The sequence below is a fragment of the Ursus maritimus genome, unplaced genomic scaffold (genome assembly GCF_017311325.1).
Source record: "Ursus maritimus isolate PB19 unplaced genomic scaffold, ASM1731132v1 scaffold_4, whole genome shotgun sequence".
In the NCBI taxonomy this organism is placed as follows: domain Eukaryota; kingdom Metazoa; phylum Chordata; class Mammalia; order Carnivora; family Ursidae; genus Ursus; species Ursus maritimus.
This window is the reverse complement of record NW_024426552.1, coordinates 54,246,066-54,261,525: the sequence shown is the minus strand read 5'-3', so window position 1 is coordinate 54,261,525 and position 15,460 is coordinate 54,246,066. Positions and strand designations below refer to the sequence as shown.

Genomic DNA, 15,460 nt, shown 5'->3' with positions numbered 1-15,460 from the left:
AAGTAGCTGCTTGAACATTTGGGCTTTTGAATTATGATTCGGACCTTAAGAGACAATGTTGAGAGACTAAGAGCTGGAGTTACGAGATTTGATTTCACGCTCTGCATCTTCTAAATTGTATGGCCTTGGGCATGTCATAGACTCTTTGTGCTTCATTTTATTTACTATTAAAAATGGAGATTAAAAGTGTATTTCAGTCCTCCGTGGAAGCCATGGAGGAGCAGCCACCATGGCTCTTCACTACCCCATGGCCATGGGCCTTAACAAGGACCACGGGCCTCAACAAGGGCCACAAGGTGACTAAGAATGGGAGCAAGCTGGGGCACAGCCATCGCTGCCAGCACCTCACCAAACACACCAGGTTCGTGCGGGACATGATCCAGGACATGTGCAGCTTCACCCCATACAAACGGCATGCATGGCGCTGCTCAAGGTCTCCAAGGGCAATCAGGCCCTCAGGTTCATCAAGAAAAGGGTGGGGACATACATCTGTGCCAAAAGGAAGAGAGAGGATCTGACTACCGTCCTGGCAGCCATGAGGAGAACAGCAGCCAAGGACTGAACCCTTCCCTTCTGTATGTAATAGAGCCTTTTGGGGGGGAAAAAGTGTATTTCAATCTATGAAATTCAACAAATCCAAGATTTTACTGTTGATAATGCCTGCATAAAAGCAACACTTGAAGCCATTATTAAAGTGAAAGACTAGAAGAAGTCTAAAGAGGGGTTAAGGCAACTGATAAATGGAAAAAGGAATTCTAGCCATCATATGGAATTTTGTTTGTTGACACTTGCTTTTATAGTTTCATGACCCACACATATATACCTACACAATATATGGCTTGATTTTGTTTTTGAAGTTCTTAAAACGAACACCATAGAGTAGGTCGTCTTCTAAGATTTGCTTTATTGCCTTATTCACCTCAGATTATGATGCTAAGTTCATCCACGATGTTTAATTACAGATCAATTTTTATTGCTGCATGCTATTACATTTTATAAAAATTCTGTAAAATAGTTATTCATTCTACTGTATATGGATGCTTTTGCTGTCTCCAGTTTTTTGCTATTATGAACAGTGATATGATGAACAGTTTTGTTACATCTTCTAGCACATCTTCTGCAAGAATTTCCCCTGGATATATACCTAAGGATGCTATGTATCCAGAAATATTCAACTTTATAATGCCCGAATTGTTTTACAAAGTGGTCGTGTCATTTTATACTCTTAACAGCAGTGTATAAAAGATCCATGTCCTCTCCAAATGACCGTTCCATAAGATTTCTTAAATTCTACTGGTGAGTGATGGAGAATGACATCTCATCATGTTCTTTATCAACACTCTCCCAATTACTAGTAAATTTGGGTGATTTTTCAGAAATTTATTGGCTATACACATCTTTTGTGATGTGTCTATTAATATTCTTGTCCATTTATTAATTTTCTATATTATTTTAATTTATACTACCTATGTATACTTGATCATGTCTTCTGCTGACTATAAGAATTTCAAATAACTTCTTACACTCTCCTCACTCTCCTTAAAGTGCATCGTGAGAAACAAAGGCTCTTAATTCTCACATCATATGATTGTTCAGATTTTTTAAGTTTTGTGCTTTTAAAGGCTTTTATAAAATATTCTCTGACCCAAAGGCATGCAATTATATTTTCTTCTAAAAGCTTTAAAGTCTTTGATTTTGCTTTTTAAGATTCTTAATCCAGGGACGCCTGGGTGGCTCAGTCAGTTAAGCATCTGCCTTTGGCTCAGGTCATGATCCCAGGGTCCTGGGATTGAGTCCCACATGGGGCTCTCTGCTCAGCGGGGAGCCTGCTTCTCCCTCTGCCTCTGCCTGCCACTCCCCCTACTTGTGCTCTCTCTCTCTGACAAATAAATAAAATTTAAAAAAAAAAATAAAGTTCTTAATCCATATAAAGCTGATCTTTGTAGAGCTTGTGTGATACACACAATCTCATTTTTTCCTTATTAATGACCTATTTTTAGCTCTATTTATTGAATATTTCTTCCCTTCCTCAGGAATCTGAAGTAAATCTCAGTGATACATCAAAGTTTTATCTACACAGAACTACCATATGATCTAGCAATTCCACTTCTGGGTATTTATCCAAAGAAAATGAAAACACTAATTAAAAAGATCTATACACCCCTATGTTCATTGCAGCATTATTTACAACAGCCAAGATATGGAAGCAACTCAAGTTCCCCTGATAGATGAATGGCTGAAGAACATACACACACACACACACATACACACACACACACACACACACACACACACACACTAGACTATTACTCAGCCATAAAAAAGAATGAAATCTTGCCATTTGAGAGAACATGAATGGACCTGGAGGGTATTATGCTGAGTGAAATAAGTCAGACAGAAAAAGACAAATAATACGATTTCATTTACATATACAATCTAAAAACAAAACAAATGAAACAAACAAAATAGAAACAGACTCATAGATACTGGAAACAATCTGGTGGTTGCCAAAATAAGGGAAGAGGACTAAGAGGTACAAACTTCCAGTTATAAAATAAGTCACAGGAATGTAACGAAAATGAAACCAAAGTTTGATCTAAGAATGAGTCTTTTCTTGGATCTCGATTTAGTTCCTGTAGTTGGTTTTATTCTCTCCCCAAAGCAGTATCGTTCTGCCTTAATTAATGTGCGACACAGGGCAATTTCTCCCAACCTTCTTCTTTTTTTTTATTAATACATATGAACCCATTTTGTGTCAAATATTATTCCTGATTCTACAGATGAGGAAACCATGGCATAGTGAGGTTAAGTAACATGTTTAAGTTACAGTGAGTAGGTGGGATTGTAAGGTAGGCAGTCTGGCTCCCAAGAACATTATTATCATTAACATGCTATACTGCTTCTTTGTCTCCAGAAATGCTTTGGTTATTTTTGGTCTTTTGCTTTCATATAAATTTAATAATCAACTTACTAAGTGCTAAGAACAACCCTTCCATGATTTTGTGATTCTTACCAAAGTCCTCTCTATACACACATACACAATTATTTCGGTATAATCAACCACAATAACATTTCTGCTGCAAAAACATACTTAGGAATATTATTGGGAAAAGCAGGATAAGTAGTATCATAAATTTCTTCTGATCAGTTCAGATCCAGTTTTGTTGGCCAAATGAGTTTGGTGCCAAACTGATGAAAAAATCTTGCTGTTTAGACCTCTTCAGATCTTTGGAATTGTGGGATGTGCCATTGCCATTTAATAAATGAGGGGGAAAAGTCTCTGGGAGGTTAAATAATTAGATCAAATCAACCTGCATTCTTAGTTGATAAAACTGCCTGTAGTTTGCTCCAGGCTTTTTTTCCCCCCTAAAGAAATGTTTTTATATGAATTTTAAACCTCAAAGTAAGAATATAGCATTTTCCTTTGCATCTGGATCTAAAATGACTCCAGATCTCTGCTTAATTTACCTTGTTCACTAACCTTTCCCTGACTGATTATCTGTTCTTTTTATTCATCCACATCCAAGCATCCTCTGCTAGCTAGTCTGTCAGAAACCAATGAAACAAAATATAATTGCTAAGTAAGTAATGAAAATGCCTTTGGAGCCTGCATCTAAGACAAAAGATGACTAGATGTCAAGCCCATTCACAGAATTTTATTTAATCTACAATTCTAATTCTAGATTTTGTAACTTAAGTAAAGGCTTATTTTAGGTAGTTTACCCTTAATTTGTTCACATTTCCAAACTGAAATTCTGTTTTCTTTCCCATTCTCTCATTCCCTGGCTTTTAATTGATTTTTCTGTGTCAAGTTATTAAAGTTGTCCCCTTTTAAAGCAGTAACTTATTTTTCCATTAAGGTGAGCTGGTTTTGTAGCCTCTTACATTAGAAAAAGAGCATTATTCATGAGTCACCGTTCATTTGTCTAGTGCCTGGCACATTGTAGGTATTCAATAAATGCTTGATAAATGAATAAAATAGAATGGCCTCTTAAAATGTTGATGTCCATTCCTACCAAATTGAAGTTTAATTTAACAATAGCTTCAGGATTATATATTAAAGGTCCAGGAAAAAGTAATAAATGGAAATACTTGTTATCCTGCTACAGACTGAAATATAGGTACTGAATTTTTCATTGAGATACAAGTGAAGCCCGAAATACAAATGGGTGCAAGGGCAGAAATATAATAGACATTCAATAACATTGTTGATTTAAATTGAATACCTGAAAGTGTTCAAACTTTAGCACTCATTCATATAACACTCTATAGCTGTAATACCCGAATGTAATTATTATCATTCAGTTATATGATCTTGCCTACATTTCCTTATATCTTACCAATAAATTTACATCCCTTAGGCCCATGTGCACAGAAGGGTATAAATCTATACAGCATACCTTAGACCAGCAGTTTCCAAACCACACTCTATTTAGAAAAAAAAAAAAAAATACAGATCTCTGTGCCTGCAACATAATCTGTGAATGTGGGGCCTGGGACTCTGTACTTTCTTTTTTTTTTTAAAGACTGATTGATTGATTGATTGATTGATTTTAGAGAGAGAAAGAGAGACAGTGAGCATGCAAGTCGGGGGAGGGGCACAGGGAGAAGGAGAAGGAGGAGGCAGACTCCCCGCTGAGTTGGGAGCCCCCTGCGGGGCTCCACATGGGTCTCCACACAGAACTCAATCCCACGACCCCGAGATCATGACCTGAGACGAAATCAGGAGTCCATCGCTCAACTAACTGAGCCACCCAGGCGCCCCTGGGACACTATGCTTTCTAAAAGCTTCCTCAAATGATCACTAAGTGCCAGCTGGCATTGGCCTATGGAGCAATGTTTGGGAACCATTGTTTATGTCTTAAGTTGAAAAGCTATCTCCATCACTCCATAGAATGTTACAGATCTCTTCACTGATACAGAGAGTTCTAAGATGCCTGGTTTGGATCATCCTTTTTAATCTTAGAGTGAAGAAAATCAGTTTGCAAATGATATAAGAACAGGAGATATTCAATGTTGGTTCAGCATTCTAGGGAAGTAGAATAACAACATATGCTCCAAAGCTCTCTTCTGACTTTGACCCATGTCACTTGTAAGACCCTTCCAATCATTCGAGAAGGATCAGTGGGAAAGACAGTTTTGTTCAGACAGGCATTCATCTTAACTATGATCCTGAATCTGGTCCTCCTAGAAGTATCTGGGGCTCCTTTTAACATTGGAGTCATAACATGCAATGTTTACTATAAAATTGGGCCCCACCTTTCAAAATACACTTGTGGAAATTCACTATAGTCACAAGAGAAAACTGAGAAGAAAATCAGTTGAATGTTTTTGAAAAATTCATAATCACACTATCAGTAGATACCTTTGTTGACAGACTAGAATATTCTGGAAACATGATATTCACTCCCCATCTGTTGTTTCCTGACATTGTTTAACCATGAGTGTCAGAGCAAATAGCATGAGCTGGTTTCATCTCACCCCTTCATTTGCCATGAAGTCACAAGCCTGTAGCTAGGCCCAAAGAAGGAACTTCCAGTCCCAGAATGACACAATTACCTGCACTTTGTTCCTGATGATTCAGCTCTGCCAGGGGATGCTATGAGAACCAACCACAGTACTTCTTCCCTCACCCAAAGAGTATACTATCTGCCCTAGAACGGACACAGCACACTGCAAAACAGAGAAAATTTGATGCTTCTTTCATAATACTTTTTCTCTTTGTCTGATTTTTATTAGATCCCAGAGCCATTTTTTCCTTTTGGAACTCCATTTTAAAAATTGGTAGAAGGCAAAGAGAAAATGTTTCAAACGATAGATATTCTCTTTTTAGCCTTTCTTTTTAGGATACACCCACTTCATAAAGCACCTATATCAACTGCTGAAAGAACTACATTCACCTATCTGACTAAAATGTATTCTACTGCTTGGCCATAATCTCAAATGTACATTCCAAGTGAGTTAAAATATTGATATTCAGATTACAGGATCAAGATAATCAGAATACTTAGTCTGTAATATCCAGATATGAGTTTACATTATTCATGTGTCTTACCTATTGAATTTCACGTACATTTTAACAACTACATGTCACATGATATTCTAGGCATTTTAAAATTTATTATCATCTTTAATAATCTTAAAACTCCATATGTGTGCATATTTGAGTAAGAAGAGAAGATGGATATAACTGCCTCCATATTATGGATGAGTAAACTGAGGTTCAGGAAGGGTTAGTGATTTACCTAAAGTCACCCCATCAGTCAGAGACAGACTGATAATTTAAGATTTTCTCACCCCAAGTCTACAACTCCCTCCTCTACTTTCTACCCTCCCATCTGTTGTGATGTTGATAATAAATAATCACATGTGAATTTGTCTTTGCCTTTCTAAAATGCATGATTCTGCCCATTGGTATTTTTTCAATTAAAGAAATAAATCGCCTTAGCTACTGGCTGTGTCCACTTTTCTTTGAACTCAAATGTTAACATTTAGATCATAGTTCCTTCCCCATCCTTTGCTTCACAACGTGGCAAAGCCCCAAGGTTTGAGTTAGTGACCTGAAAATGTAATGTTAGCAGGTTTATGGAAGAAAGAATAAAGAGAAGTTGGACTGAACAAGATAAGACATTTAGTCATTGTTTTAAAAGTCATCTTTTTAAAAGTGGGAATCCTGGTCCCCTTATATGAAAACTAAGTGAGGATTTAGATTTTAATTATAGACTTCTGCAAAGTTCACTCTTTGTACTAACCCAATAGGAAGGAGCTTTTTATAGATACCAATTTATTCAACTTTCTTTAACACTCCAAACTGAACAATCACTTTCATGGGTTTTTTTATTATTATTATTAAAAGAAGTTTCTTTTTGATCTGCTGCTATAATAAATAAGGTAATGCTTCCACTGACTTGAAAGTTATAGAACAATATAAACCCCCTGTGCTCAAGACTTAACTTACTGTGAATAGTGTCAGAGTGACACAAAGAATGGGTAACCATGGAGCCCAGAACACCAGCAATTCCATTTGTCTTAACCAAGTAATTGGTACATAATAGTCTGGAAGTCATCTGCAGAGGTTCTACTGCCAGTTCTCCTACAAATCACTATGCAACCTTTCAAAGTCATGTTTTCCTCTGGGTGTTGGCTTCCCTCATCTGTGAAGTGAAAGTTGATCTATATGTACTCAAATGTACCTCCTTGTAAGATCCCAAATGCTTATAAAGAGAATGATTTAAGAAGATCTCAGTAGTGATTAAATAAGGTGGAAAAAACAAATACCATGGAGGCTGGAAGCATTCAACCTCAGATGTGAAGTCCTTTAAAGATTTATTTTCCCCCCGAGCAGGCTGGTGTTGCTAATAAGAGGATATGTGTCAGACTCTAGACATAATTTTACCTTGATTAAATGTTTGTGATGCTGCCTCAAATCATGCTACTCATGTTGCCTGATTTGATTGTCTGGTTTCTGATTTCACTTTCTACTCTCAGGAAAGTGTATCTTGGTGCTATTTCATGGGCTGATTTTTAGAATAACACAGAAATTCCATACATGAATTATTCTGCAAGAATATCATATTTTTGAGAGTCCAGTACCTAGTATAATGTGATGAATGCACTAAAAATACTGACAAAATAAATGTAATTAATATGTGATTTCTTGCATTGATGAAAACTATAATATATGGGTGTCTTTATTTATTACTATGATTTGGTGATTATTCATGTTGGACATATTGTGATAACTTAATAAACCATTGCTACATATTGTTACCATCCTTCTGAAAGTCAGCAATGCTAATAGCTCCTTTTAAAGCTTTTAACTATTCATTGTCCAAGTATAACAATGAGAAGGTTAAAGAGTGGAACCTACAGATAAAAAGAAGAGAACATCTTCTATGTTGTTTTCCAATATAAGACTCATATCATTTTTACTTGGCACCATTCTTTTGAATTTATGCTTCTGAAATGGGGAGTGAAAAGAACATAGTTCTAGAAATCACAATTCCTGGGTTCTAATTCAGGCTTTCTGCCAAATTGGATGTGTGGAACATGTCATTCAAATTCAATGTCCTTTTCTGTAAATTAGATGATTCATTCTACAATTTTTAGATTTCATTTATTTATTATCCTATAATTAGCTTCAATCCCTTTTCCAAATTCTTGAACCTAAGTTTCTATGAACCAAAACAAAAAACATCATTTTATAACCGACACTTAGTATGTGACAGTTATCTAACTTGCTATCTCAATAATTCTAAAATTCACTTTATCAATAATGGATAGTAAAACAGTCATTTTTGGAAAGACAAAAAAGTCATAAAATCATGATCATTAAGATTGCCTTTGGAAAACAAAGGTTTGAATACATGTTATTGTGTATTTATGGGATGTGAAAGGGGCTGTCATTGTATGATTGATATTTTTCATGCCTAACAATTGAACTCAGAGAAACATCAAATGTCTCATAAAATTAAGCCATGCTTATTTCCTATAAGTGATATAGAGGAAATCACATGCCTTATCACTCTACTTTATGTGAATCCAGGGCATTTTATAGTATATTATATTTATATCTCCAAGTACTACATAAATACACTGATATTATTATGATTAAATATGGTGTATGTACACATGTGTATATTGTGTGTGTGTGCCCACATACATGTGATTGTGTGTAGGAAAAAGAAAACGACAAAGAAAGAAATAAAGGAACGGTAGGAAGTCTAAATTAGCATATAACAGTAATTGAATCTGTTAAAGAAAGTAATCTTTTATAAAGTTGTGTTTCTTGATGAAAAGGCTTTAATTAATAATCTGCATTTAAATTTACTTCCATTTAGCAGTAGAAAATAGTACATCTATTTACATATCACAGTGCAGGCATGTATTCGGGGCAAATTCATAAATCAGACCCAGTCTGACAAGGAAAACAAACAGACATAAAACTTGTATTCGAATATAAAGGCCTAGGCTTTCCTAGAATAAAGAACCTCTTGTGGAAGAATTATAATAGATGTAAACTGCATCATCCCAACAAACATCACTGTTACAAGTACAGAAATTAAAACACTTAAACATAATAGAAAAGCAGTATTTACAATTCATTTTTCAAGGGCAGGCAGTCAGCCAAGCTAACAAATATATTTACCACTTATGAACTAGTTGCCTAAAGAACCAGCTCTGTTCTGATAATATGGTTTCCTGAAGCAGGGCTGCTCCAAACACCATCTTAACCACCTGGGAACGTCTTAGAAATGCAAATTCCCCAGCCCTAACCCAGACCAACTGAATCAGAAAATCTGAGTGAAAGCCCACCTTCTAGGTGATTCTCGTGTGCATGAAAATTTGAAAGCACTAGCTTAGTGATACGGTAGAGAAATTGGAAAGTAACTCTTCTGTCATCATGAAACCACTACATATTGGATTTCATACTTACCATTTCTGAAGAACCTTCAAAAAATTCTGATATTGCTATACAAATAAAGATACTTCTTTAGATTATTATGTTTTATTATTGTATAACCTAAGTCATCAGATGATTAGGAAGCTTTTTTTTTTATTATGGTAGGTTAGTCACCATACAGTACATCATCAGTTTTTGATGCAGTGTTCCATGATTCATTGTTTGTGTAAAACACCCAATGCTCATTACAACACGTGTTTTTAACTGTTAAACAACAGTCAATAGTTCAGTGAAAAAAAATATGTGCAGGTAACTTCTATGTACTGGGCATTAACCTTGCTTGCAGCCAATATCCCACCATCCCTCCTTTTTTGCATAAACCCCATTAAGCTGGCCAAGGAAAAGAGAAAGGAATGGGGACAAAAAGGGCAGTGAACTGGAGTCCATCTAAATGTATTTATACTGTTATATAAAGTAAAAGTTAAATAACCTTAAACTTCCTTCAAACGCTTTCTTGTGTGTCTAGCTGTAATAATACTGGATGGCGACAACTTGACCAATAATCTTGTGAGAGTATCTAGTGAGAATCTAGAAGTGACATCAATTTTTGTGTGACAGGTGAATTTTTCATTCAAAATTCTTAGCAATCTATGTAATTTTTGTAATAATGATTATATGTTATATAAAAAAAAACCCTTCACCACCATAGTCAGAGTTTAAGAAATTCGCAGCGAACAATTTTTATGGTTCAAAAATAGTGTGACTTATAACCTTTAAAAAAAGCTGTTTAAAAAGTGTGGGGGAAAATGTAAGTCAAAAAAGTTTCATAGAAGCAAAAGTTCATCTTCTGAAGATGAGCTTATTCCTTGCACTTAATTATTACACCTCAACACATCTTCAAATTTTTATTAACATGAGGTTTGCTCAGCATTATAGGCTAAGGCACTCAGTCATTTACTAGATCCTTTAAGGGTGTGTACGTACTTCTATTTGTCATGGAGGCCCTCCCATATATTTTGTATATGTGTATTTAATATCATGATGTCTGAAGGTATGTTTATTCCATCTGCTTGTATTCTGGACACTATATGTCGAGAGACTCTATTTTGACTGGAGAAAGACCTCACACAGAGCTCTAACTAGAGCTGTGCAGTGCTTGGTAGGATTTTTAAGAGTATACTTTAGAGTTTCAGGCATTCGGGGATTTAATTTTATAAGACGCAATCACTAAGAAAGAATGGTGTTGCAGCTTACATTTTGCTTTTTAAATATCTATTTCAAAACTGAATTGATAGTCTATTACAGAACTTCCACCTGAACCCTGACTTGCCCTCTCACCATAACCACAAACTGGGCAAAATAAATAGAGCCACTGTTCTGATACATTGGGCAACATGCAGCACACACCTGCAATCCCTGAAAGAAGGAAAATCAATTAAGTGAGCCCAAAACACACCCAGACTTTCTATGTGGAGACACCTCCTGGACTGGACTCTAAGCAGAGCATTAAAGACTCACAGTGAATACACTAGAGTGTTCAGAAGTGGTAGAGGCACCATGTCAATAACTTAACTCAAGTGATTTAGGAACTTAAAAATAAGAAAAACTCTTGAAGAGCTAAAGACTGGAGTTCTGGAAGGCACAGCCCTACAGAGCACAGAACATCATAGAGAAAAAGCTCCAGAATTCTGCCTACGATTCCCACTAAGGCTGTTGTTGAATACACAGAATCTTTCAGTAAGAAACACACAGGGGAAAAAACCAATCAACCAACCAACCAACAAACAAAAAACATTAAAAAAAAATTGAATTGGACTTCATCAAATAAAAAGCTTTTGCTTTTCCAAAAACACATTCAAGAAAATTAAAGACAAATGAAGAAACAGGAGAAAATACTTATATATATACGATGAAGGAATTTTTTCCCAAATATTAAGAATTCTTACAACTCAGTAAAAAGAGAATGAACAACATGATACAAAATGAACAAAATATTTAAATGGACACATCACAAAAGAAGATATATGTATAGCTAATAAACACATAAAAGCATGCTTGAGTCATCAGGGAAGTACAAATTAAAACCATAATGAGATATCACTGCACACAATCTAGAGTAGTAAAAATTAAGAAGGCTAAAATTATCAACTATTGATGAGGATTTGAAACATCTAGAACTCTCAATGGTTGCAGGTAGGAATATTAAATGGTATGTCCACTTTGGAAAATAGTTGGGCAGTTTATTATAAACTTAAATATATATATATATAAATAAAGTTAAATATAATCATAAGACTTGGCAATTCTAACCACAATACTTGCCCAAAAGAAAGAGCATATATCCAGTCTACAAAAAGACTTATAAATGAATGTTCATGGCAGCTTTATTCCCAACTAAAGATAATGAAAATGTCCATCATCTGGTTAATAGATAAATAAATTTTGGTATACAAATGGCAAAATTTACAACAGTAAAAAGGAACAAACTGATACACTGAACTTCACAGATAAGCATCAAAATCATTGTAATGAGAAAAACAATCCAGCCACACTAAAGGGTACATATAGTGTGGTTTCATGTATATAAAATTAAACAACAGGCAAAACTGTACTTTAGTGACTGAAAACAAAAGAAGTTGTCAGCAGTCATGTTATGTGGGTGGAGAGGTGGACTGGAAAGGAACAAGACGGAATGTTTTAAGGGGAAAGAAATGGGGGTGCCTGGCGTATAACTCCTGATCTCAGGGTCATGAGTTTGAGCCCCATGTTACTTGTAGAGATTACCAAAAAATAAATAATGTGAAAGAAATGATCTATATATTGATTGGTTTGGTAGTTACATGGGTATATATATATTATCAAAACTCAGAACAATACACTTAAAATAGTTTCATTTCATATAGGCATGTTATATTCCAAAAAAGTTGATTTTAATCAAAGCATGTAGTTAAATAAATAACAGTAACAGTAGTCACTAATTCTCACTAAAGAAAATAGATATCCAAAGTCCACACTGATAATTAATTGAGACTAGTGAAACTGTCTCTTACAGTAGAATGTCAGTGTCTAAATACAGAAGGAACAATTCATTCAGAAAATCACCATTTGGGAGTGCCTGGGTGGCTCAGTTGGTTAAGATCTGCCTTCGGCTCAGGTCATGATCTCAGGGTCCTGGGATCGAGCCGCACATCGGGCTCCCTGTTCAGTGGGGAGCCTGCTTCTCCCTCTCCCTCTGGCCCTCCCTGCCACTTGTGTTCTCTCTCTCTCTCTCAAATAAATAAATAAAATCTTAAATAAAAAAAAAAAGAAAAACACCATTTGGAAATTTTATTTGAAATAATTAATTCTGCCAAAAAACATCAACAGATGTCAAGTTTAGTATGTAAATATTTGCTGACCAATGTGATATTTATATGGCTTCCAATACCTCAAAATAAAATATGTATTGAATACCTAGGAAAGAAAGAGTGATTTAAAATGGAGAAACCTGACAAACACTACCTTAATAAAGTGATTAAGGTTAACAAATTGTGTAGTACCTGATAAGATACAATAAAAACAAAGCATCATTTCTGGGATGCTCCTGGCAAAAGTGCATACCATGAATCTAATCATGAGGAAACATAAAACAAATGCAAATTTTACAAAACTACTGGAGAAATGAATCAAAAGTAACACGCAAGATGTGATCATGAACTGGATACTTTGCTATAAAGGATACTATTGGGAAAACTGGCAAAACTTGAGGGGGTTCTGCTTATTAGATGATTATCAAGTATCACTGTTAATTTCCTGATTCTGATAGCTGTAGTCTAGTTATGTAAGAGATCCTGTTTGTCGGAGATATATTCTAGAGTATTCTAAAATGTTGAGATACATTGTCAGTAGGGATTCAAGGGATTCAAGATAAAAGAAAAAAAAAAACCTCTCAGTACTATTTTGGTTATATTTTACTAGCTTCCTAGAGGGTTCATTAGAGCCATAAAATAAACTAATATTTTTCCACACTGAGAAAAAAACATATTTCTATTTTACTAGATACAAGAAAAATATATTTCTATTTTTACTAGATATAGCATAGAGTTATCCTTACAAATGCACAGGAAAGTAATTTATGTGTGTCAATATAAAACTAATAGTAATTATCAACCATGATTGGGAAGATAATACGACATATATACTACGCAGAAATAGTTATTGAAACCTTATTCACCAGGATGTTCAAAACTCGTAATTGAAAGTAATCATTGTGAATTATTATTTTCTTAGGTTACATTTAGCCGGTTTTTTAAATTTAGTCACTTCCACAAAGTACTTAAGCAGTTTTCACCCCCTTCTCCAGACCAATTTAACAGGTTAAACAGTAGGTTGTGAAAACCACTGAACTATTACTATCTTGTGAGATTACATGCTTGTCTTGGATCACTTGACTCTGATTTTTATTCTGAAATTTTACAATTCAGTCCCTATAATTGTATTAATCCCTCCAACTTTCCAGAACCTTGATCTAATTCAAATCCAGATGTCACATTTTATGACATTGTTATATTTCCAATGTAATGTATTCAAACTAATTAAAGTTGGCAGATGCATGTGATCATGAACTTTTCAAAGCCAATAAAACATAGTCAGAACTGATCTTCATCTGTACACAGCAGTACATCCAGGCTAGTTGTTGAAATACTGAGATATTACTATTCCAAATGATATTCACTGGGTGCTCTGAAACCTTCAAGTATCTCATTGTGGTCTTTGCCACCCAGTGCTACCACAATACTGTCCCTCCTCTCGTCTCTCATCATCTAGAAACCAAAAAGGCAATACCTGGAAAACCAGAGAGCATTTAGAATTTAGTTTCAGCACCATGGCCAGTGTCTCCAAAGCCTTGCCCATGTGTAACAATACCATATTGTATATGTGAAAGCTGCTAAAAGAGTAGACCTTATGAGTTTTCATCTCAAGAAAAATGTAATGTAACTATGTGAGGTAACAGATGCTAAGCTTATTTGGAAATCACTTCAAAGTACATACATATACCAAATCATTATGTCATACACCTTAAACATACAATGCTATGTATCAACTGTATCACTGTATCTCAATAAGAGATAGGAGAAAAAATATTTTGAATAGTAACCTACGGGAATGTCCATTTGTCCACATAAAACAATCTATATAACTTTTTCACATTATTTACAGTGATCACTATCTTCTAATTTTATTTGCATTACTATTGGGTATCTTTTAAAAGATGAGTATCTTATAAGGGTAAATGTAAAACAGTATTGAGCACTTTTTGAATTCCTAGTTATACTAATTTTATTCATTTTACAAAAAAAAGATCACTACACTACGAATTTTATTTTTAGTGGGGACCAGAGATTACCCAATATTAATCCAGATTCTGGTTTTTCCTATTAAGTAAGGTGAATAAAACACTACACGAGAATTTTTTTGAAGTTTCCAAATTATAATGATACTGCTAACTCAAGGACACACCTTGAGAATCATTGGTATAGACAGGCGCAATTGTTCTAAACTCTGGTTGCAACACTACAATCATCTGGGATGACTTTTTCCCTTGGATTTGTATTCATTTATAATTGTGGCAAAATATATATAACATAAAATTTATCTCCTTAACCATTTTTAAGTGTGCAATTCAGTGGTGTTAAGTATATTCAAATTATTGTGCTAATCTCCAGAAGAGTTTTTTTTCATCTTGCAAAACTGAAACTGCACCCAATAAACAACTCCCCATTCTCCTCTACCCCCAGCCCCTGGCAACCACCATTCTACTTTCTGTCTCTATGAATTTAACTACTCTATAGACTTTTCATGTAAGTAGAACCATACAGTATTTATCTTTTGTGACTGGCTTATTTCACTTAGCATAAAGTTCTCTAGGTTCATCTATGTTGTAGCATGTGTCAGGATTTTCTTCCTTATTAAAGCTACATAATATGCCATTGGACATATATAACACATTCTGTTTATCCACTTATCCACTGACAGACACATGGTTTGCTTCCACTTTTGGCTATTGTGACTAAAGCT

At 35.0% G+C, this 15,460-nt stretch overlaps 1 pseudogene; it reads left to right on the top strand.

Annotated features, from left to right (window-relative positions):
- Positions 1–229: 229 nt before the first annotated feature.
- Positions 230–562, top strand: LOC103677368 (annotated as a pseudogene).
- The last annotated feature ends 14,898 nt before the right edge of the window (positions 563–15,460 follow it).